This window comes from Struthio camelus, chromosome 2 (assembly GCF_040807025.1).
Source record: "Struthio camelus isolate bStrCam1 chromosome 2, bStrCam1.hap1, whole genome shotgun sequence".
In the NCBI taxonomy this organism is placed as follows: Eukaryota; Metazoa; Chordata; class Aves; order Struthioniformes; family Struthionidae; genus Struthio; species Struthio camelus.
The window spans coordinates 132663002-132686180 of record NC_090943.1 but is presented as its reverse complement, the minus strand read 5'-3'; the positions used below and the strand labels follow the sequence as shown (position 1 = coordinate 132686180).

At 44.2% G+C, this 23179-nt stretch overlaps 5 non-coding genes across 5 annotated transcripts; 3 read left to right on the top strand and 2 right to left on the bottom strand.

Moving 5' to 3' along the window:
- Positions 1 to 2750: 2750 nt before the first annotated feature.
- On the top strand, positions 2751 to 13981 carry LOC104139972 (uncharacterized). Its single transcript, XR_011139201.1, has 3 exons — positions 2751 to 2989; positions 7144 to 7318; positions 12962 to 13981. It is a non-coding gene; the product is annotated as an uncharacterized protein (transcript).
- A 4282-nt stretch (positions 13982 to 18263) lies between these two features.
- TRNAY-GUA (transfer RNA tyrosine (anticodon GUA)) lies at positions 18264 to 18357 on the bottom strand. Its single transcript has 2 exons — positions 18321 to 18357; positions 18264 to 18299 (listed from the first exon to the last, which is right to left on the bottom strand). It is a non-coding gene; the product is annotated as a tRNA-Tyr (tRNA).
- A 330-nt stretch (positions 18358 to 18687) lies between these two features.
- Positions 18688 to 18760, top strand: TRNAR-ACG (transfer RNA arginine (anticodon ACG)). The gene has a single exon. It is a non-coding gene; the product is annotated as a tRNA-Arg (tRNA).
- A 1242-nt stretch (positions 18761 to 20002) lies between these two features.
- TRNAR-ACG (transfer RNA arginine (anticodon ACG)) lies at positions 20003 to 20075 on the bottom strand. The gene has a single exon. It is a non-coding gene; the product is annotated as a tRNA-Arg (tRNA).
- Positions 20076 to 20493: 418 nt separating this feature from the next.
- On the top strand, positions 20494 to 20587 carry TRNAY-GUA (transfer RNA tyrosine (anticodon GUA)). The gene is made up of 2 exons: positions 20494 to 20530; positions 20552 to 20587. It is a non-coding gene; the product is annotated as a tRNA-Tyr (tRNA).
- Positions 20588 to 23179: the final 2592 nt, after the last annotated feature.

Below are 23179 nucleotides of genomic sequence, written 5' to 3'. Positions count from 1 at the left end.
CCTGTGCTGGAGCTAATGGAGTACTTTCTCTCATTTTCATTAATTGTGCTAGCTGTATATGTATCTTTTTCCCATTTCTAAATTATGACTAATTAGAATGTGTCATCTTGGAGAGCAAGCAGTTTTTTTGTTAATATAATATTATTAGTGAACATAGTTTTCCCCTGTCCAGGGGAAGAATGTGTCTTATATTTTTTATAACACTACTATTTTGAAAGTAAAGATTAGGTAGAACTATACTAAGCTAAATTGGAGTATGCAGGTCATGTTTTTCACCTCTTTGGAACTGATTTTTTTTTTAAATCTGCATTTTTATGAAACTGTTGGGGATATGGGGAGGTCGGCAGAGGTCTTTGGCTTTTTAGTTATGGGAAAAGAAAGAAATACCAAAGATTGATTGTCTCATCCTTGCAACCAAGCAATACTTTTGAAATTAATACCTCTCCCATTTTTCATTCTAATTGCTGGGTTTTGTTTTCAGCTAAGAAAAGGGATAGATTGGATAAGCTGCTTAAATACTTGGATGGCATATATGTCATTAGTCATGCAAGAATTAGCTTGTTTTTCCAGTTCTCCTATTTCATTTTTTATTATGTGTTTAAGGTGTTACATGCACAGTATATTAAATATGACTGAACATGAGCTATTCATGCTATTAGAGACATGTTTTTAAGGAGTTATTTATGACCTATGAGAAAATGACTTGAGTTCAGTATACAGACCTGAGGAGATCATTGGCAGAGGCTATTCCTCGGTTCATGTCAATCTAGATATTGGCAGAATATCTGAATATCTCTAAGGGAGGAACTGTAGTCTGGAGCAAAGCGATTGATTTTACTGGGAGAATAACCTTTACTGGCACTTCAGTGGAAGGTCAAGCAGTACCCCACTCCAAACATAAACCTAATACAATAAGTGTGGACATACTGCTTTCTCAGCATAAATAATATTTTTTTTGCTATTATGGGCATGCTATTATGAGCTCCTGAAACACTCTGAGAGAATATTTACAAAATGCAACAGAGCTTGGCTTAGTTGGGGAGTTTAACATGATATTAAATCACTTTTGTTGCCACTAGAGGTCAGCACTAGTCATTAAATAGATGTCCTGGAAAAATCTTATCCTCGCTTCCTCAAAGGGAGTGGAGATTTTCAAAAGATACAGTTACAGTCTATGCTTCTTTTGCGGGTAGATGTGAGCTCACATTGCCAGTGCTCCGATATGGCTGGAAGCAAACCATTTCTTCATCAAAAACTGCGATTTCCTACTGCTGTCCTTAAGCCCCACTATTCCTTTCACACTGCTTCTGTACTCAGCTGAGTACAGAGGAAAAGAGCACTGAGCCCTGCCCCAGCAAAACCTGGGATACTAGTATAAACTATCCAAACCTCTAGACAATCAGCTTCCACTGTTTTAAGGACTATCCCGGAAGTGGGATAGTGGTGAGTTAAGCCCAAAGTGAGACAGGCGTTTGAAACAGGGGCTAACTCAGTATACTTTTCTGTCCTGTACTTTAGAAAGATATTTCCTCTCTACTGCAGCTGCTAACTGTGTTTTCCATTATTCCTGTCTGGGTTCATAACACCGCTCATAAAACTAATGTATCTATAAATATGCAATCAAATACTGAATTTCCTTTGCTATGAAGAAGGTAGTTTTGATGCGATAAACAGTTCATGTTTCAAATAACCTTTTAAAATCTTTCATTTTGTTGAAACCTACTAAATTATGTAAATCAGTTGGTAAATATAATGCAACAAATATGCTTAATTTATTATCATGCTAAAAATCTGTGCTTTTAGTATGCATCACTTTCTCCCTTAGCTTGGTAGCTGACTAGGTATCAATACACCACGTCTGGGCTTTAGTGTGATGGGAACACGTGTTTCACAAAAACTTTCAATATGGCAGTGCCATGCAAAGAGAAAAATAGTTTTCTGTATTATTCTATTTGTGGATCTGACAAAACTCCCTTTTAGGAACTAGGGTGGGTTGATAGGCCTTGGGAGGAAAGTTGGATCGGAGTCTCTGCATTTGAAAGGCCAATGTACTTCTTGTAAGAGACAGTCAGAAATACTGAGAGGTGAGAAATCTGCATTTTAATATACTGAAAGGTCTATTTAATGGTTTGTATGTCCACTGCACTTAAACGAGACTTTGCCATTGAGTTTTATATGAGCAGTAGAGTTATTAAAACATTCTTTTTTTTTTTTAAATATTGCTAATGTTACAGATGTCAGTGTGAGATATGTTCCCATGAATAAGCCGCCCTGGGTGCTACTGAGTGCGGTCTGGCATAGGAAGTCTCCAGTGAAAGCAAGCAGGGTGTTCCCAGTTGCTGGTGCTGCACCTGCCCTCTCCTTAGGCCTTTTCTCTAGGAAAGTGCTAAAAGCCACTAGCGAGTGACAGATAGTCTTATTCAGTACAGACATTCTTATAATTTTATATAGAGGGCTGCCAACTATTTTAGCAGAATATTTACAGATCCTCCAGAAAACAACCTGCCTACTCAAGACGCAGTCCTCCTCCAAGGCTGTTTTACAAACCAGATTATTTTTTTCAGCTTTGCGTCACATTCCTTCCACTGAATCCTCTGTGTACATTAGAATCAGAAAAAATAAGGTACAGGTTGAACGTACTGTTCAGAACAAATATGTCACTACTAAAATATTTTGTAGTATTTTGTAAGCATCTGTATACATAGGTATATATATATATATATATACACAAACATATATAGATGTTTTTTCCTTCTGTTTTTTTTCATGCTTAAGAAAATTGGCTCTGAAATATCATCCTGACAAGAATCCTGACAATCCAGAGGCTGCAGAGAAATTTAAAGAGATCAACAGTGCTCATGCAACACTGACTGATCTGTCCAAGAGAAACATATATGACAAATATGGATCATTAGGGCTCTACGTGGCTGAACAGTTTGGTGAAGAAAATGTTAACACATACTTCATGCTCTCAAGCTGGTGGGCAAAGGTAAGCTGTTATTTTCTGTTAAAAATCAAATATTAAAATGCACATGGTACACTGACACTCTACATCCACAAAGAGACCCTGAAAAATGTGCTCCCTTTACAGGCTTAACAAAAGGTAGTATCAGAATCTAAAACACTACTAGAAGCTTAATTAAACTGTAATGTATCTGGAAAAATCACAGAGGCAGTATGTAGTATCAGCTCAAAAAAAGGGCTAATACAGAATGTTTTCTTTTTCTTTTTAACTTGGTAAATAGTTAAACAGAGTGCATGTTTTGTAACACTTTCAGACATTAATTAGATTTGAATCTGATGCTCTAGGTTAATTTTGACTTTCTTTTCAGTAATGACTAAATAAAAATGACTCATTGTTCAAAAAATGAGAAGTCCCACTTATGTGACAACCAGTTAATAAGTTATTACAGTACAAATTTAGCTGTGTTCTTTGCTATATATAGCACACAGCATAAGTAAGCAATAATAATATATAACACTGTGTGATTATGGTGTCATATATGTGCCCTGTTGGTGCTTAGTGAGGGAGTGAGAGAAGGGAAGTAGAAAAAAAGGTGAGAACTGTGGAGTGGAGGAAGAGATCAGGAAAGGAAGAGGATGATGCATCAGAAACTGGCATATTGCTAAAGGAAAAATACATCATGGAGTGCTCTAGTGGTAAAAGAGTTTTGTTCATGTGCTCTCTTATGTCGTTGTTGTCCTTTGGTGTTCTAATGTTTCAGCAAGTGCTGAAATGCTGCAGAAATGTGACAAGCCAGCAGCATTGCAAATGTGCAAAATCCATGCTTTCCCCATCTATTTCCAACAATAAAATCACAGGAAAGCAAGGACTAGAAAAAACAGAAAAATGGTCTAATCTGTGTGAACTAAGTGTGCTGTGACAACTTTGATGCGAGGACCCTGGAGTATAGATTCCTATGTTCATTACAAATCAGGCCAGGATTTCACTGCCTCCACAGTCCCCTTTTACCAGAGCCCAGCTTGGGCAGTTCTGTGGATCTAGGGAGCCATGATTTTGTATGCTAAGTTAGTATGAGATGGAAACTGCTCAGATGCAGAATAGGGAATGAAACTAATGAACAAAATGCTGGTGCTAAAATTAGACTTGCAAAGTTGCAGTTACATCCTCAAAACCAAAACTGGAGGCTGCCTGCTTGCTGCTACTGTAGCTGACTCTTGCTGCAAGCTGGACTCCCTTCTACAGTTGGTTGCTTCTGCTGCTGAATCACTCCCTGTTTTCTTTGCTGTCTATTCATGCTCTTCTTCAGCCTCTTTGCCCCAACTCAGATGCCAGGAAGCATTTTCTCAGAGCTGAGATAGCAACAGTATCGACTCCTTCAACAGTGACACTTTTTTGCCTTTGTTTCTTCCTCTGCTTACCAACTTTTAATGGAGATTTTATGAAGTATAAAATCCTCTGTGGTTAGAAGATTAGGAACAGAGATAACTGTTGTGGCTTTGACTCATAACAAGAGCAGCGGGGAGTACAGAGAGAAGCTAGTAAGTCCCTAAACAGCTAAATGAGGAATGGGTGGATTGTTTGAAGGGAATCGCATGCTGGCGATGCGAAGAGATTAGCTGCAAAACTGAATATCCCAGCAAAATTCATCATTGCTTTCTGTATTTCGAGAAGTCCATGCAAAATATCTGAGAAAAAAATCCAAAATGTGTGTACAGAATCATTTGAGGATTGTCACAGGTGGTTTCTCTCTGTCTCCCCCAACCCATAATCTTGCCACCCCCAAAACATAACAGGTCACCGAGTGGTTTTGTCAAGTAGAGCTTAATCTTCTCCCCATCTCTCGCACTATCCTCATCTCTTTTTTCTCACTCGTAAATGCTGGGTTAGTTTCAGGTTTTTGTACTGCCTATCAATACTATCTGAATCTGACTGCAGATGATCTCTGATCCCCCTTTCTTTTTTCCATTCTGCTTCGAAGAGGCTAGCAACCACAGCTTTTGCTAATTACCTTGCTCTTCAATTACTGAAGTTTATGGTAAATCCTCTTCCCTATCACACTCATACTCAGAAAATCTGACAATCATGAAAAGATGAATCACTAAAAGTAAAGAAACTCAAATGAAAGGAGAAATGCAACGTGGAAATGACAATTTTGGGCAACACTAGACTTCTTAGCAGGCACATTAAACTGGGAACATACTAACATGCATAACGGGTACTTTTTTGTAGTTTTAAATGTTTATCCACTGGCAGGAGTGGCACGTGTCATTTAACTATTTTATCAAAACGCAATTCTGCCTGTACCATGAAGACTGTACATTGATCACATTAGTGCTAATCTGATTCCTGATTCACCAGCTGTATGATATTATAAACACAAGAAATCTTAATACATATAAGACAGTGTTGTATGAGCTCAAAGAGGTTTTTTTTCACTCTATGCACTTTTGCTCCATCCTTGTTCATTCAATTAAATTTTCTTAGATTTTTTTCTCCATTACCGCATAAATTATAAACTGTCAAATAACTTATTTTAGGGGTTCCTGTATTTCTAACAGTTCTAGATGTCAGTTTAGAAGGGAAAACGTTTTACATCAGTATTTCTGAGTCCTCCTTGTCTTCTAAAAGCATCTCATTCACTCTGGGTATATCTGTGGGTAAATGGATTATCATTGGCTTTGCACTTGCAAACACATAAATGGTTAATATTAAGCATGTAAATAGTGTCATTAACTTCCAAGATGCTCTAATTATCCCTTGCTAACATTGCCAGAGACACGCATATGTAACTGAGTGTTATCTACTCAGACATTTATGCTTTCTTTCTTCTTCAGCAGCGTATTTTCTTCTGAACATAACAAATAATTGGCAAGTCGAACTTAAATCAAACTGCGTCTGTTAAAGAGCGGTCCACATGTGTAACTATAATGCTAAAGCCAGGCTATGCCTTCATGTTAACTCATATATGTCTGGTTGCCATGAAGTTTTGCCAACTTCACATGCATTTATGCCATGTGTCAGCTCCGATTCCTCTCTCAGGAACTTCACTGGCTCAGCTTTGCTCTTACAGCAGTGTGCGCAAGACAGGAGGTGGATATGTCACCTTTGCCACAAACCTCTTCCTGTAGTCCTGGGTCCTCGCTCTACTGCTGCGCTCCAGGGTAGGAGCGGAACTGCTGTCTTGCCTGTTTGGAGGTGCTGGCAGCAGTGCCAGCCTGAGGAGTCCCCTCTCCAGCCTCCCCATACCGCTGTTGTACCACAGCACGCAGCCCCCAGCACAGCTACTTGTGGAGCTGTAATAAACTGATCTGGATGAAGAAAAGCTCTGTAAATAAAAGTTTGTTGGCTTTTGAATCTGGATCAGATCTCTGGTCTTGGACACAAACAGTTGTTCTGGCCACACTTTGGGACAGGAGCAAGCAGGGGGACACGAAGGTGGGAACTGCTTGTTCCTGTATGCTGCCAAAGTCCCCAGATGAAGAAATCACAGGCTGAGGAGTCTAATTTAGGAGTTATTCACCTCCGTGATCCTGCATAGGCTAATGGGGAGAGAGAGACACCTCCAACAGGCAATTCAAATCCTCCCAGGGGTGAATCACTCTCTGGAAGGACTTATAACTTTCCACTGACTATGTGGGGAGCCCACAGAGACTAGAGTCCTAATTTAGATGCTTTAGTTCCATGTCTAAAGTTATGTGGGATGCAGCCGGGTCTTTGCTTCTTTTTCTTTCAGGTTTGTTATTGACAAGAATCTGCCAGTAAATAAGTGTTTGCAAAAAAGATCTTGGGCAAATGAGTCATTTTTAAGATGGAAATGAGTCATTTTAAGGTGGGTGGGGTTTTGCATACTGCTTGGAAGTTTTTTCTGATGGCCTTCAGATGAAGACCGACTTTCAAGAGTTCAGCATGTGGGGGCCTGCTCGCTGTCGCATTCTTTGTAAATATGGTCCTGAGTGTCAAGTAGGAGCTGGTGGGTTAGGAGGACTCTGGAAGATCTGGCCCTTATTTAGGCACTTGATTGGCAGTTGAACTCTTCTGAAATCTGGCTCTAATTGTGACTGCAGAGCACTTGGAAATCTGATTTCCTTTGACAATCTGCCTTCTGCTGTAACATACCGTCATGAGTTTCAGGAAGTTCGTTGCTCATGGGGTTTTCCTCACCGCTCTGTTTAATCTAGGGCCTGTTTGCAGTCTGTGGCCTGCTGACGGGCTGTTACTTTTGCTGCTGCCTGTGCTGCTGTTTCAACTGCTGCTGTGGAAAATGTAAACCCAAAGCACCAGAAGGGGAAGAGCATGAGTTTTGTGTGTCTCCAGAGGATCTGGAAGAGCAAATTAAGACTGACATGGAAAGAGGTGTGTATTACAGGGACTTACTGTGTGACAAAACTGTTCAAAATAATCTTTAAAGCCTGTAGGCCAGACGTTCTTCTCATGAAACTGAGGTTGCTTCCAGACGTCAGTGAAAGTGTGCTAATTCACTCCAGCTAACACTATGACTTGGTGAACCTTCCAAGTTGTGCACTGATAAAAAAATAAACTTATGGCACTTATAATGAAATATCCCCTATATCTCATATTTTCTTGATTAGACACATAAACATTAAAAGTCCCAGCACTAATCTTCAGAGAAGATGCTCACCCCACACACGTACCCTCACACCCCATTGATTCGTATCCTAGATCCTACATTTATGCATTAGGCTCTGGCTGGGCTGTTGCTTGCCACATCTAATCTGCCCAAATAAGTATAACCATTCAATTTTTACTCCTGTAAAATTTATCACTGACTATAATGGGCCAACTGTATCCATTCAATAACGGGCTTCAAGAAAAGAAGCAAAGTTTCTAACAGGAAGGTTGCACAATAACCTAAGGCAGGCATCCAATCCAAGTTTGAGCTAGCTAAATGCCATGTTCCTGTCCCACTCCCATCCACGACCTCCCACAGGCTGCTTTCTCTTCCGAACTAGCAGTAGCAATCCTGCTACCTTACAATGAGTCAGATTGTGGATATGATCCAGATGAAAACTAATCCTACCAAACAAGCGAATAGTTTTCTGCCAGTTTAGCTCCCTGCCATGTCTCTCTGTGGGACAGGCCACATGCTAATGCCAACTCAAAGAAAGGAACAAGAGTGCATGGCTGGGCACATGGGGGTGTAGGGAGCAGGACCCCCCTGCCATACCAGGAAGCCCTCTTTGCTTGGCTTAGCTATGTCCCCAGGCTGCACTCACAGGTTTTAATTGATGAAGGACTGTACAAAAGGATAATGATGGTGATTTCTTAATTTAACATTAGTGTAGGTAACCTACTTTGAGGAAAGACACCTGTCTAGTCTGCTGAAGTGAGGCGGAGTTTTGCCTTTACCTTCAGGGGAAGCAGGAACATCCCAAAGCTTTGAGATGTAGCACACTGGCAGGACAGACTGAGTGATGCAGTGATCCTTACTCCAGCAGTAAGAGACTAGGGCATCAGGATAAGAACCATGCTGCTTTTCAATTGCAGATTTACATTAGCTGTGATTAGAAGTATGCTTTTTTAGGAGAAAGGACCTAAAGCAATTGGCTCACCCTTCCTATTTCCCATTGTTATGGAAGGTCTTATGCTGTTATATTCTTACGTTTTATTATGCTTAAATTAGAACTGCCAGATTGCAAGTGTCATGTTCCCCTAGCAGGAATATTTTTTTTTCCTTGTTCACACAAATTTACCCTTCCATAAATATGTAACAAAACACTTGTAGTTGAAACAAATGCTATTTATGTAGCTGATATGCCAATGTGTGGTGTTGTTTTTAAATTGATTTTGCCTACAGCCATATCAAGGCAAAGTACAGTCAGTTTAAAAATTGGTCATACGTGGTCAGTCTGTGCCAGGGCAACAAAAATTATTAGTGAAGGCTTTATGAGTACAATACATTATTTGAAATAAGTGCAATGCATTATAAGATAGTAGGCCCCTGGGAAGTACAAGTTTAAAATAGTTCTTGATATTTATGGGTCTCCAACACCAAAGTCAGGTTTGAAATATGAAGAATGAACTTTGAAGGATAAAAATTTCTTAATTCAACATTTCTTTGCCTTTCTTGTAATTTGGCAGATACTTTCCTCTCTCTCAAAATCCACCACAAAATTCCCCAGTGCCAAGAAAAAGTTTGCTCCCTCCTTCCACCACTAGCAGTATTTATTGATGTGAGCTCATTAATTTAGGCCACCTTCCCATCCCTTTACGCCCACCAAGTTATCACTGCAATACCCCCCCTTTTTTTTAATTTAAAATGTTCAGCAAAGTACCAGTTCAAAAAATTAATAGTATGTGGAATTGTATGGTTTAAATATTTTGAAGAAGATATTAAGTAAATAGGCAGAGCCTGGAGAAAACGAGAAATTTATACCTCTCCCACCCTTCTCATCAGTTTTGTTACATGTTCCTACTAACCAAAATCAGCTTGCCTGAGTAGATGAGAATTATCTATATTTTAAATTAGGATGAAAACAGAATAACAAGTCAGGAAAAAAAGTAAAATCTTCATGAGGGAGGATAATGTGAGGTTCTTCAACCGAAAGGAAAATAGACACTGGGTTTAGAAAATGAATGGGTACAGACTCAAGCTGCACACTCCCCAAATTTTAGGGATGCTGGCCAAAACAATGCAACTGAGTTAGAATGGTATAGACTGGTACTAATTTAGGCTTTTCCATCAGACATTTTCAAATTTTGTGCCATAGAAATGAATACCCATGGCTGCCTTTATTTATATAATAGAAATGCTCCTGTACGTAATTGAGAAACTGACTGTAAATACTCCTGCAGCAGACTTCATTATGGAAGAGAAATTCATATTAGGATCCAAATTCTTTGCGTGCCCTTTGCCCACAGGCTGAGCAGTCTAGCTGGTAATTAATTTCTGTAGTTCCTGCTGTTGCCAGTATATACATTATTGCTAGTCAAAACTTTTTTTTACTAAGGACAAAACATAAATTCTCAAACTAAGGCCTCAGCTTAATATATCCAAATGTTTTGTAGTCAAGTCATTGCTTTTCTGAAGAATGCAATATTGATGAAATGTCATAATTCCTGATGTTAACAACCTCTGCGAACAAGTCTCCGCCAGTTCTTGCCACGCAGTGGGAGCTGCTGGGAGCCAGTCGTACCGCATGGGAAAGGGAAGATGCCTGTTGTTGGAGTTCTGCGATTTAGACTTCACCTTGATAACTGGTGCAGCAGCACTAATTTTCAGACCCCCACCCCACACTTCTCTCTAACAAAATCCAGTTGTTTGTTACACGGTTGATCTCATTCCTCAGAATAACATACTATAAAATGCATTTCTTAGTAAAAAAGAAATGTGAAGCAAAACATGCAATGTTTCATTCCCTAAAATGTAAAAACAACGTGAGCTGCCACTGAAATCAGCGCAACCATTTGAATGGCTTCCATTCTGACAAAATGGCATATTTCTCTAGATGAAAGTTTTATTGAAATATATTTGACTAGTTCTAGTGCTCAGGCTGTTGAATATCTGTCTCTGTGGGATTCATTTTACAGCATCTACTTCCATAGGTAGTATCATCAACAGAAAGATTTGCAAGATCTGGCCTGTACTTAGGTTACAGTGATTTCTTTTCATGACTGTTGATTTGAATCATAGGAGGACTGAAGCTTAACGTACAATGGATAATCAGTTTCCAAAATAGAACATTTATTAGAATTCCAGATCAAACCTGACTTTAAAAAAAGGATATAGTCATGTAATTTTAATATCATGCCATAATGTTACAGATAAATAGCAAATATACTGGCAGAGGAAAGTGTCACTTCTCTGCAGCAAGGAAGTGTGGAACTGTTCATTATTTTCCCTCACACGCAGTTCGGATTGCCAGATTTTGCTTCTGTTGAAGACAATGGCAAACCTTTTGTTGATTTTTGTGGTCCCAGATGAGATCATGTTGAGATTTGGATTGCCTTGGTACCTAAAGGTGTAATGATGTACTCAAAGAGTTTATCGGGTTTGTTCTGCTCTCCTGTTTCATAAGAACGTCATAAGTGCAAAGCAAGACATTTCTAGACCAACCTTCGTTTTACAGAAAATCAAATCAGGGAGGAAAAAAAAAAAAAGAAAAAGGAACCTGAATAACAAAATACTTTCCCAACTCAGAAGCAATAAGTTTTTAGCACTTCATTGTCTCCTCCGCACTCCATATGATATCAATGTAGGCGAACAGTGAGCAAGAGCTATCTATAGAAAACAGTTTTAACTGTGAATTCTGCCGCACCTCCATTCTGCAGCTTTCCATTAACAGGCTATATTTGTACAGTGTATTATACTGTGGGCCCCTGCTCTGATAAAAAACATCATAAATCTTGGAAGGGTGCAGGCAGCAAAATACTTAGAGAAAGTGTCTAGTGAACTGTTTGCAGGTCAGCTGGAAGCAATGTGACATATTTGCAGTGGGTCCTGTTCTCTTGTTGCACATCTAGGTGTCACGGGAAAACTAACTGAATAGTCTCTGCCCTCCATAAATGATCCTCCATAAAATGAGCAACTTGGAGGCAGCAGAGGGTGTGAGCAAATGCTGCTCAGCAATCTAGAAAACACTTAGCAACTTAAAAATGGTTTGGAACTGACAAACTCGTCTGAACCAGAGATGAGCTCCAAACATTAATTACTCATATACTTTTAAGAGTTATGAAACATGTCTGTCTTTGACCTTGCATCTAAATATGGAATTGCCCATACAGAGAAGCTGCTCAGCATTTAATCATTCTTGCCTTTCACCTTGACAGAGTCAAAGTTGTTCTACCCCCACTGAGGGGAAGCCGTATGGCATGCAATTAGATTCCTGCTCTGGGTTAAGTTACTCCTATACGTTACATCTTTTGCCCACCATTCATCCCATCAACTGTCATGTAAACAGGAGGAAACGTCAGATGTGTTTTTTTCTAACCATTCGGACATTTGGAAAAAAAAAGTCATCAGGCAAATTCAGTTAATGTGAAACCTGTGCTAATATCAATAGATAGATAGGCCAAAATTTGTCATATTCGTATTCTGCACTGAGATTGCTGAATCTTTAATAGACAGTCTCTGAGAGCTGAGCCCCCTCCCAAAAAAGTGGTTGAAAAGGGGCCCAGGAGAAGGGCACCCAAATCCTGCTCATTATCAGGGTGAACAAAAGAGCCATCAGTGGACTCTGGAGGGACTTAACTTTTCTCCACTCTCCAACGAATGCATTTTTTCAGCTGTACTGGAAAACCAAACATAGAGATGAATGTAATGAGAAAGTAATAAATAATAAGGATTTATATAGTGACAATATGATTTTTTTTGCCAGTTCCAAACTCATTAGAACAATAGTTCTCAAAATCCAATCATAAATATATTAATATAGGATTTCTAAAATGAAATGTAGCATTTTTATATAGCTTTCTGGCTTTCAGGGTAGATGGGATTTCTTCACTCCCAAGTATGTTACTACTCACACTTTTTTTTCCTTTTTTTTCCTTTTAACTCTCTTCTTTCTTTACTGCTAGCTTTGTACTCTTCAAGGCTCATTTCTAGTTCATTCTTGCAAAGCCTGTCAAGGTGAGTGCTTGCATGCTGAGTCACAACAGCACTCGTCCTATTCAGACATTTGCAGGAAGCAAGCACTTGCAGTTGGACAAGTAGGGACCCTTATCTTGCCATCTTTGCAAAGCAGTAGGTAAAGCTTAGTCCAATTTAATAACAACAATAGCAATAGTCATCCTGAAATCTGCCATTAAACGTGGATAAGGTGTAAGAGCATTTGCAGGCTCTGCGTGGACATTGCCTCTTTTTAGGACACACACAGCTGGCTGTGATGCAGTGCTGCAGGCCTTAGTCACCAAGGAGGCCAAGATTTAGCTGCAGCCAAAACTGCAGACAAAATGTTGTGGTGCTAGCAAAAAGCTTGACTTATGTATCAAATGAAAGATGCTTAAAGGATTTTTTTTTTCTCTTCTTACCCACTTTAGATGGAGAAACTCCTATTGTGCTTCAGCCGACTAACGCAACCGAAAAAACCCAGCTAATCGGGGACAGCCATCGGAGCTATTGCACAGACTCTTAGCGCGGGGCAAGCATGAACTGGTGGCACTTCCCAGTGAGTGCCACAGAAAACAAAGAAATGTGAAAAGCTCTGTAGCCTATATTTGTATTTGCATTTTAAACTAATCAGGGAAACCTGAAAGTAATTTCCTGTCAAGGCTGAATCTCCCTGTGATCCACTTTAAGTAGGCTCCTATCCATATTCTGCAAAGAGATACTTACAGTCAGTCCAGTGCTGTATGGACCGGCACCCTGGACTCTGCTTGCTTCAGATTGCCAGGCTCAGCACATCCTTTCACTCTAAAAATATTCCCTTTGATATGATTCCTCCCCACGTTGCCGCCAGCTGGCCTTTCAGCCCCTCACCTGCCAGGCACAGCCCCCTCCCACCCCGTCGCTCCCTGCCTGCCCCGGGTTGGTCACTCCCTGCCCCAGGAACGCTCCTCATCTGCAGCACTTTTGCTGGACAGGCAATGTCCCTAGCAGGGAGGCGTGGAAGCTCTTTTTGGCAGACCTCAAAGGAAAAGTCCATAGCAAGGAGGATGGGGCTGCCTTTGCGAAAGAGCAAGTGCCCTCCGAAAAGCAGTTAGAGGCTTGCTGAGGCCGAACCCTGGCAATTATATATCTGAATCAGAGTGTGGTGCTCCGGGATCGGTCTGTTGGTGGATACAACGCAGATCTCCAAATCTGGGAGACTCATCCAGTCCCAGAAACACACGTATGCTCTGTGCACGCACGCGGGACAGTGTCTGCACAGATTGCAAAACCGGGAGATGGTGGGCAAAGGTGCTGAGAAGGGGGAGGCAGGCGGTGGGCTGCGCCAGAGGAGCAGCCCGGGAGCCTCTCCCCTCCGCTGGGGATAGCCCCATAGCGAAGCTCCCCCGTCCTTGCCAGGACGGGCCTGCCACCCATGCCAGGCAGCTCCAGCTTTTCCGACTGCACCTGCAAAGTGCTGCAAGTTGATCCCCAGCCAACAAGTTTCTGCTGACTTGCTTGTTTGGCTGTGGCCCTGGCTGCCTTCCCAGCTGCCCCGCTGACGCTGGGATGGGAGCCATGGCGCTCAGGCTGCGCCTGGCCCGCGGGAGCAGCCAGGACTTGGCAGGGAAGGGGCGCAGTGGGAAGAGTGACCGTCCTCTTCAGAGTCCTCTTCTCAGATGTGAGTCCAGGTCCTCCCTTCTCCTCCAGGCACGAGGCTTTAAGAGCACGTTGCACCGTCTCTTAAAAATGGGTAGGGGTGAGAAGCGTGTTAAATATTATATCCTCGAATACACAGAATGCTCAAGTTTGAGCGAAAATGAGGTGGTTACTTGTGTCCTTAAAATTAATCAGGTGTATCTCCACACAAGTCATGTGGATACAGCTAAAGTAAGTGTAAAGAAATTAGGCTCTTAATTTGCAAGAGCTAAAGAAATACTTCTGAGATCTGAAACTTAGCACTTTACTAGTTTGACATAGCAGACGGCTGAAGTTCTCTTTATTGATTCGGTTACATCAATCATTGTCAGTTCTGCACATTTGCTATTTTTGTTCCTCTAATCACAGTGCTGCATTCCAAAGGGAGATGTAACGTACTACCAAATTATATACACCAGTGAATATATAGTTAGTCAAAAGTGTGATTCTTTTCTTTAAAATTGGATTCTGTGGTTGTGAAACATTATTGTCTTCCTCCCGTTCTCACCTTTCACATCAAACGTCATTCAGTGGCAGATAAATATATGAGAAATCAGTGTGTTTTATAGCACTAGATTTTACTCCAAAGTTAAGAAACGGTAATTTAGAGCTCCTAGAACACATAGATATTTTAAAAGCCCTTAATGCTAGTCCAGGTTGTATATCTGTTCTCCTGGCCACAGGTATTAGGGCCAGCTAATGCTCCCGCTGTCCTCAGGAACAGCCCTATTTTTCACTTCGGTGAGAAGAGGAGAAGGCCTGGCACTACCAGGGCAGTGCACGGGCAGACAGCAGTTGCACCCCTCCTGCTAGTGGGCTGCTCTCAGGTCTCAGGTCCTCGCGTTCAGCTGCGAATAATTTTAGGGGTGACTCATACGTGCGTAAACCTGGACTTGTCAGTTCTCACTCTGAAACGATGAGACGCTCTTTTCCTCTCGCCCCTGCCGCGGTGCCCGCCTGGCCGCGCTGTGCCGCGCGGTGCTGCCGTCCTGCCCGTCCTGCCCGCTGGGCAGGGTGAGTGCCGGGAGCCCTGCTCCGCAGGAGGGCAGGCTTAGTGGCACCACCCTGCCGCTGGCAGAAGGGGACCCCGCAAGGTCCGTCCCCAGCAGTAGCCTAATGCCACAGATCTCATCAGACGGCCGGATCAGGCTTCTTATACATCGGGCTGCCAGTAACATGAGCTGTCTGTGTGCCCACAGGCAGGGCATAGCCCACTAGTTACGTACAGTGCTGACGCCAGCACCCATTTGCCCTAACACACGCACGCACACATCTTTTAGCTTTATTTGCTTTTGCCTTTTGTATGGTGTTAGTTCTGGTGTAAGACGCTACCACTGCACAGTGGAGTAGAGAGAGTTTGTGGTACATGTTACACATACAGGATAAGTGATTTCCTAAGTTTCACTGTCTGGTAGAGAAATTTGCTGTGCACGTGTGCAAATGCTACCTAGTGACTATTTCCAGCAGAGGTGTCCAAAGCTTATTGAAATCAAGGAAATGATTTCTATTGGCTTGAGATGTACCCTAAGTCCTGTGGTTCTTAGTCACTTTTTCTAAATGAGAGATTTTTCTTAGGAAAGATTTCGGACTTGATCTTGCAGCATGATGCAAATATGGACAAGCTGCTGTGTGTTTGCAAGGCTTTCCCACTGCAATGGAGATCTTTACAGACAAACCGCACTATATTATCTCAATTAGCCAAAAAAACCTCAAAGCTGAACCAATGACCCAGCCTCTGAATAGGATCTCCAGTATTTACAACTTAAAAACCTGGGTGTCTGAGCGCATGGGTTTGTTTGGAAAAGGCAACGTAGTTTGCAGAGCACCGGAACATTTGCTATGCTCACTGCTGTCAGGGTCATCTGCTCTGAGGACACATGAAAAAAGGATGAATAAGGATTTCAGGACTTAGCTCTTCCATGTGATTTTACTCATTTGTTTGTTTTTCAGAAAAGTTCCTAAAGTGAACATAGCTATGCTGACATGATCTGTTTCTGTGTAAAGTTCAGTTGCACTCTCATTAATCTTGTCAAAGCGTATAGTCCCTCACATTTTTATTCTGTTCTGCTACGTTTGTTCATATGTAAAGCACTGTATATTCAAATTTACCTTTGCTATCAAACAATAACAAGTCTGACTAATAAAGGCTGTATGTATGGATTGTAACATTCCCTTTACTTTTCCACACTACGAACAAGATTATTCTAGTAACAGCTAGAAAAGCTGTTGAGACCGCTGTCCAAAATTATGGCTTTCCGCCCTGACAAAGGTAAGTGACGGCTTCTTCAGCATTTCCCAGAAGAAGAACTCAGTTGTGGATTGCAGCAGATGAGCCCATATATGCAAAATAGCCACACACTGCAAATGCATCCTTGCTTTCATAATGCAGGATGCTCATCTGCATAAGAAAATTTAGCAATGCGATTACAGAGATTTAACACAATAGCTTAATGGCATAAGTTCCTGCATGGGATGTTTTTCTGCAGCAAAGGGCCAGTGCAGCAAGTGAAATCTCAATGCTGCCGAGGACAATGGCAGAACTGCCTGGAGCTTTGCTGAGGTCAGGATCTCATTCAGGGATTTTGCATCTGTCCAAGAGCCAGCACAGAGTGCCAGACCTTCTGGGCCTGCTACACGACAGGAATATCTCTCGCTACTGTGGTATTCAGTCTCTGTGACTGCAGAAGCCCAAGCATTTGAAAAATGCGTAAGGGGCAACTGTTTTGGCTGGACATATTCTCTAAGATCTGTCCTTTTAAGTGTTTGGATATTAACTCATAACCATGGTCACTCAAAATAGAGAATGGAAGAAAAATGTTAGAAGATTTAGACCTACCATCAATATGACCAGTTCTTTAAGTAATTGTGTACTTTTCTTCCCAGAAGAAGCTCATACAATAAACAACTATGCTTAATCGGAGACACATGAGATACAAATGACTGTATGTCGTTCAATTTCATTGCTTACCTTCCCTAAGAATTAATACCCAAAGTACTGGAATGATTAAGTTCACCACGACAAGGGCTGTTTGGCCCCATTTCATAATACAACAGCAGGCAAAGAAAACTGTTAGCTGGTAGGCTCAGCCCTAAACCAGAGCAAGAAATAGGAACAGCGGAGAGAGAAAACTGCTTGTACCGCCGCCCTGCGTTTGTATTTCAGAGGGGGACCCAGTACGGCTTCCTCAGTCAGGGAAAATAGGTGACCCCCCCTCAGCCGCCAGGAGTGTCCTGTAAGAGGGCTCAGTCGTCCCCACGCAGGTGGCCTCTGCCCAAGGGCACTGATACAGGACAACTGCCTTGAGTGTATTACTGCGTGTCAGCCAGCACGCATACGTATAAGGTATTCTCGGAAAGACGCTGGTAGAGATGCGCAATTTCCCACTAGCGGAGAGAGTTAACACATGCTAAATATCACCGGGCTTGATTTGAAAAGGTATTCCTATTGTGGCAGTATGTAAATGCAAAGATACTTCCTTGTTCTGGGAAAATGCTCTCTAGACGTCTGGGGAAGAGGAGCGGACGTTCTGAAAAAAAACCCTCAGAATTTCGACATCCTAATTAACTGAGGTGAGACAAAGGGATTGCAACAGGTATCCTCCTGCACTAACTTGCTTCATGAAGGTTTGTGGTAATTTGGAATAAGAACAATATACCTCTTATTTTGCTTTTAAAAATTAACTGGGGTTTGGTGTGCAAACAGCAGGCGCTGTGTCCTCTGCTAGTGTGGCAATAGCTCGTGCTGAAAGTCAGTCAGTCAAAGCACAAGTGTGCAGTTATGTTAGCTGGTCAATTTGTATGCAGGTGATCTCTTAAAAAGCGTATCTCTGTCTATTTAAATAATAGCTATCAAAAAGTATTTTCCTGGGGGGCAAAAAAATGAAATGGGGCAGCAGCACATAAAGCAATGATCTATTAACCAAGTGCTGTAACGAGCATTGAATACTCAAAAGTCATGTAACAGTGCCTTATTCCCGAGAGTACTGGATACACGTCCCAGGAAAGCGCATGGAGGAGAGACAGGGGAAAAACAGAAAGGAAAAAAAACAGAGCGTCTCCTTCGAGCCGGAATCGAACCAGCGACCTAAGGATTCCCGCGGGCGGGCGGCGCCTCTACAGTCCTCCGCTCTACCAGCTGAGCTATCGAAGGGACCTGCACGCCGCTCCTCCACGACGGCACAAGAACGCGGCACGGCCAAAGGCGGCGCATGCGCAGACCGCGCAGCTCTCCGGCGGGAATTCGCCTTCGGCAGGGCTCGCGGCGCGGTGGCCGGTACCGCTGGCGCCCGCGGCGGAGCCGGGTCTGCGGGGCGCCCCGTGGCGGCGGGGGCCGCGGCGCGGCAGGCCGGCGGGGCCGGGCTGGGGGGCCGCGCCGCGGGGGAGCGCCTGCTCCTCAGCTGGTATTGGGGGCGACCTGGCGGGGGGCGGCGTTGGGGAGAGGCCTGTATAGGAAAGAAGGAGAAGCCATTTCTTCGGTGCGGGGCCAGTGGCGCAATGGATAACGCGTCTGACTACGGATCAGAAGATTGTAGGTTCGACTCCTGCCTGGCTCGCATGTTTTTCTTGCCTTCAGCACAGTCACGTACACAAAACCACGTGTATAGGCATATCTCGAAACCTCACGCACGTACCAATGTGTTTTCTAATCTGAGCTCACAATTTAATACCATTTATACGCCTGGCATATCTTTGGATTATTGTGTCTTCCAAAGCAATGATGATACCGTAAGGTAATCTAAAAGGGTTTAAGCTTTTCAAACAGTTTCAATATGCATTTCTTCAAAGGCATTAACTGCTCCTATAAATGAACTCAATTAACGCACCACAAAATGACAGGGGAAAAAAATCTTTCGGCCACTAGCGGAGGAGCAGTACTCATCTTTGGCCTGGTACGGTGTGTCTAGTCTTATGAATAACATTTCATGCAAAAGTAACGATAAAGCCTCTCAAAGCAGCGTGCAAAATAAAGAATATAATTTTACAGTAATTTTTGCATTAGCCTTGAGAAGAGTGAGAGCATCTTTGTACAAAAGTACGTCATTCTGCCAAAACGCATTTTTGACATCCACGAAGCCGACACAGTATTTAAAGAATGACTTGCAGTAAGGGAAGCTCGTAAGGCAACCTCAGTAACCAAGCTTGGGCAACGCTCCCCAAACGAACGCTCGCGGGCTGCAGCAGCAGTTTACTATAAAAACCGGGTCACGTTGCACGAGTTCCTGCGCTGCTCCTTGGCGCTGTTCATCCGTTTGGGGTCCCTGCCCTTCGTTTCCCCTCAGCTACTTCAGTGAACGGAGCTAGCGGAAGCCGCCAAGCAGGGCTCTCAAGGCGGGTGGGACGTGCCCCGCGGACCAGGCCGGCATCCCGGGCCGTGCCCCTTGCCTGCTGCGTCTCCGTGGCTCTTGCGCGCGTTACTCTTGGGGTCACGCTCATGTAAGGTATTACCCGGCAGTCCGCGCCGCTGCAGCGTGAACATACTGATTGTCTGGCAAATATAAAACTGGAAACATGTATATTTAAAGGCACGGGGCGGGGGGGGCTTTTTTGGAAAAGGGGAAGGCTGTGTGCCCCCAGTTTTCCTTTCTTTCATGCCCGCACGAGGACGACTGGGGGCAGGCAGATAGGCTGGTCCGATTATTTGTCTGCAATGCAGTTAGTCTTTTGGAAAGGGCGAAGCAAATTGCGTGCTTAGTGTGTTATCCAGCAAAGCACGGACGGGTGGAGGCAGGGGGAAGGAAACGCAAGGAAAAACCGGCGGGACTAGAGGAAGGGCTGACCAAAAAATAAAATAAACCCGAGCCAGGCAGGAGTCGAACCTACAATCTTCTGATCCGTAGTCAGACGCGTTATCCATTGCGCCACTGGCCCCGGCCGCGCAGAGGGGCCGAGCCGCCGCCGCCTGACGGAGCCTCCCGCGCGGGGCGGGGCGGGGCGCGCCGGCCCCACCACCGCCGGCGGCAGCCAGCGCCGGGCAGGCCGCGGGGCCACACGCCCCAGCGCAGCGGTGCGGGCAAAGGCTACGGGCCGAGGGGGAGGAGGCGAGGCGGCCAGGCGCAGCGGAGGAACCCGCTGGCGCCGCCCGGCCGCCCCGCAGACGCCGCGGGCCGCCGCCGCCCACGGCCAAGAGGGCACGACCGGCGGAGGACCAGCCACACGCATGCGCGGGGGGGGGGGCGCAGGTCTCCGCGGCCCTTCCCGCGCCTGCCGTGTCGGCTGCGCATGCTCGGAAGTGGGCAGGGCGCCCGTGCTGGAGCTTGGGCGGCCGCGGGGCAGCGGTGTGCAGCTCCCTTCGATAGCTCAGCTGGTAGAGCGGAGGACTGTAGAGGCGCCGCCCGCCCGCGGGAATCCTTAGGTCGCTGGTTCGATTCCGGCTCGAAGGAGACGCTCTGTTTTTTGGGGTTTTTTTTCCCCCTTTTCCCCTTTTATCGCTTCTTTCTCTCTTCTCTGCATGAGGATTTTGATTTTTCCTCTTCCTAAAACTCAGTGCCTGCCCGAGCAATGCGAGTGGCTCGGGAAGCCGGTGGCTGCCACGCTCCTTCGCGGGCAGGGCCTGTGGAAAGGCCTCGCGGGTCCCCTTGTGGGGGAACCCCCCCCCCTTCACCCCCCGGCCTCCAAACGCACAAAGATGCTCTGTGAACCCAGTGCGGTCCACGTTGTCACTAGAAACATCCATTTCTACCGAAAAGACACCTATTCATAATCAGGCGTTGACAAATGGCCCTTGACGGCCCCGGTGCAATTGTGTTGCTGTATATAACCAAGTATCTTATTTTTATTAGAGTTGATTTATAGCATTTGAATAATGCAGTACATTTGAACGGAGCTGTAAAAATAAACAAGCAAGCTGCACGTGACTCAGAAATACAACTTTAAAATGCTGGCTTTCTTCACGAGTTTCAGTAAAGCTTTTTCTTCCCTGTGAACACCCGCACCGCCCAGGTGCAATGCAAGGCAGGTATCACGCCTGCTTTTGTACAGCCGTAGGAGAAACTTGGCCCGGGACGTTGCAGAGGGGATGGAAAGAAGATTTGCCTCAGGACCATGTCTTCTCTTCTGAAGGTGTGACCTCGTAAGGGAGCCCGCCCGGCATATGAGCTAGAGATGAGGCATCCACAGCAATCAGTAGGAAAAGTGAAAGCAAAGGGGTCCTTAGGCGGGAGTCAAGTCCAAGGCCGGACACGCTATCCCTTCCTCCCTAAGTCCAACGGATGGATGCTTTATTTGAAAGCCGACTTCTCGAACTGTTTTCTGACGTCCACACGGATGCACGCACGTACGCACCGGTCTCTGCGTCTTTTTCTATAACTGCGCCGCAGCTGTGGCTGGACTGTCTGCTCAAGCCTGGCCCGTTTTAAGCAGTAAAGGAAGATTATGGGAAGGCAACGTGATTTTTCAGACCAAGTCAGACTGAAGCCTCCCCGGTGGTATTGCTTGTCTTTACCCCACAAAGCTACACTCATACTCACGACAAAGAAAATGCGCAGGGACGGGTCTTGTGTTGTGACATCAGGCAGAGCAGATTTACGGGAGTGTACGGTTGTGTTTCCAGATATGGAAGTAGTATGTTTGCTGTGGGAGCGGGACCTGTCTCCTCTAGTAGCTCCAAACTTGTGTCGTATGTTCCCACCTTCTGGATTTTTTTTTTTCCTTCCCATTTGCTTGTTCCCTGCTGATATCATTCAGGTGTGTGCAAACAAGCCGATGTGACAATATTTGAAGCGAGAACCTTGCTTCAAGCCATCTGAGAGGGTTTGCTCCTCCGCCAGGGGAAGGGAACGGGCCCTTCCTTTCCTCAGAGAGGTGGCTGCCCTCTTCTTTGCGGATGAGGTTCAGTGCCTTTGCTTGGGTTACATGTTGTTTGAAAAGTGGTGAGGACATCTGGGAGCATTTGAGGGATCAGTAAAAGCAGAAAAAAGTGTAAGAGCAGAAAGATATTTTAGGGGAAAAAAGTGAGCTTGGCTAAGCTGCTATAATCCCGTGGTTTGTGAGACATTACAGTACAGAGCCAGAAACCTTACCTGGAAAGGAGCAACTTTTCTGCACAAACTATTTGGGAGGCATTATGAAGCTCTCAGCAATGTATGCATGTGTACACACACATAGAAAAGCAGCTACATGTGCAGAAGCCCTTTCTTCTCACTGTAGCATATTCGTCCCCTGCTTGGCAGGCTCCAAGTTAGCTCAGTGCAAAAAATTAGAAGGAAGGCGGTGGGATTTTTAACCTGAAAACAAATCATGTCTCCTCTTTGTCTCTCAGAAAGCTGCCACTAGCACAATAGTGTTGCACAGAGGGGGTGACATCTCAGCAGTAAACATTTAAATCCACACTGTAACTGCACTTTTGGAATTACTTCTTTCTTTTCCATAGTCCTAAGATATGAATTTGGTGTTCTCCTATTTGAAGCCAAAGCACATGCAGGTCGGACTCATTCATGGTCAGTTTTGCCAGGTGTCCTTTGATGGTTCATCTGAACGCATACAGGGGTCGTAGGCTTTCTTCCTGTAATCCTTACGTCGCCAGTTCAGTTCTGGCTCCGAAGAGGCTCCCTCTCATTTTGCATGTAGCTTTACACTCTGCCAGATAATCCTTACTTGAAGAGAGCCCTCTACTCAGCAGTCTGCCTGATGGAGATAGATAAAACTATCTGGCAGGCTCATGGTAGCAGAGATGATGTTCTGTCCTGGGTTTTAGTGGCATCAGGGGGGCACAGGTGATATCCTGGGAGAAGGCAGAGGAGTGGGAGAGGGCACAGGAATGCTTAATGCAGAAGGGATTTAACGCAGATGGCCATGGGCTGGCTTAGCGAGGCATAGATAACAGGACCGATGCTTCGATTCTGCTTTTTTTCTGTCTTCTGCTGTATTGCATCCTGTATCCTTTCTCCTTCATGTCTCCTTTTTCATTACAGGTGCTGTGTGGTGTGCAGAAAAGCACACCGGACAATGACTCCTGGCTGGGAAAGAGTAAACTT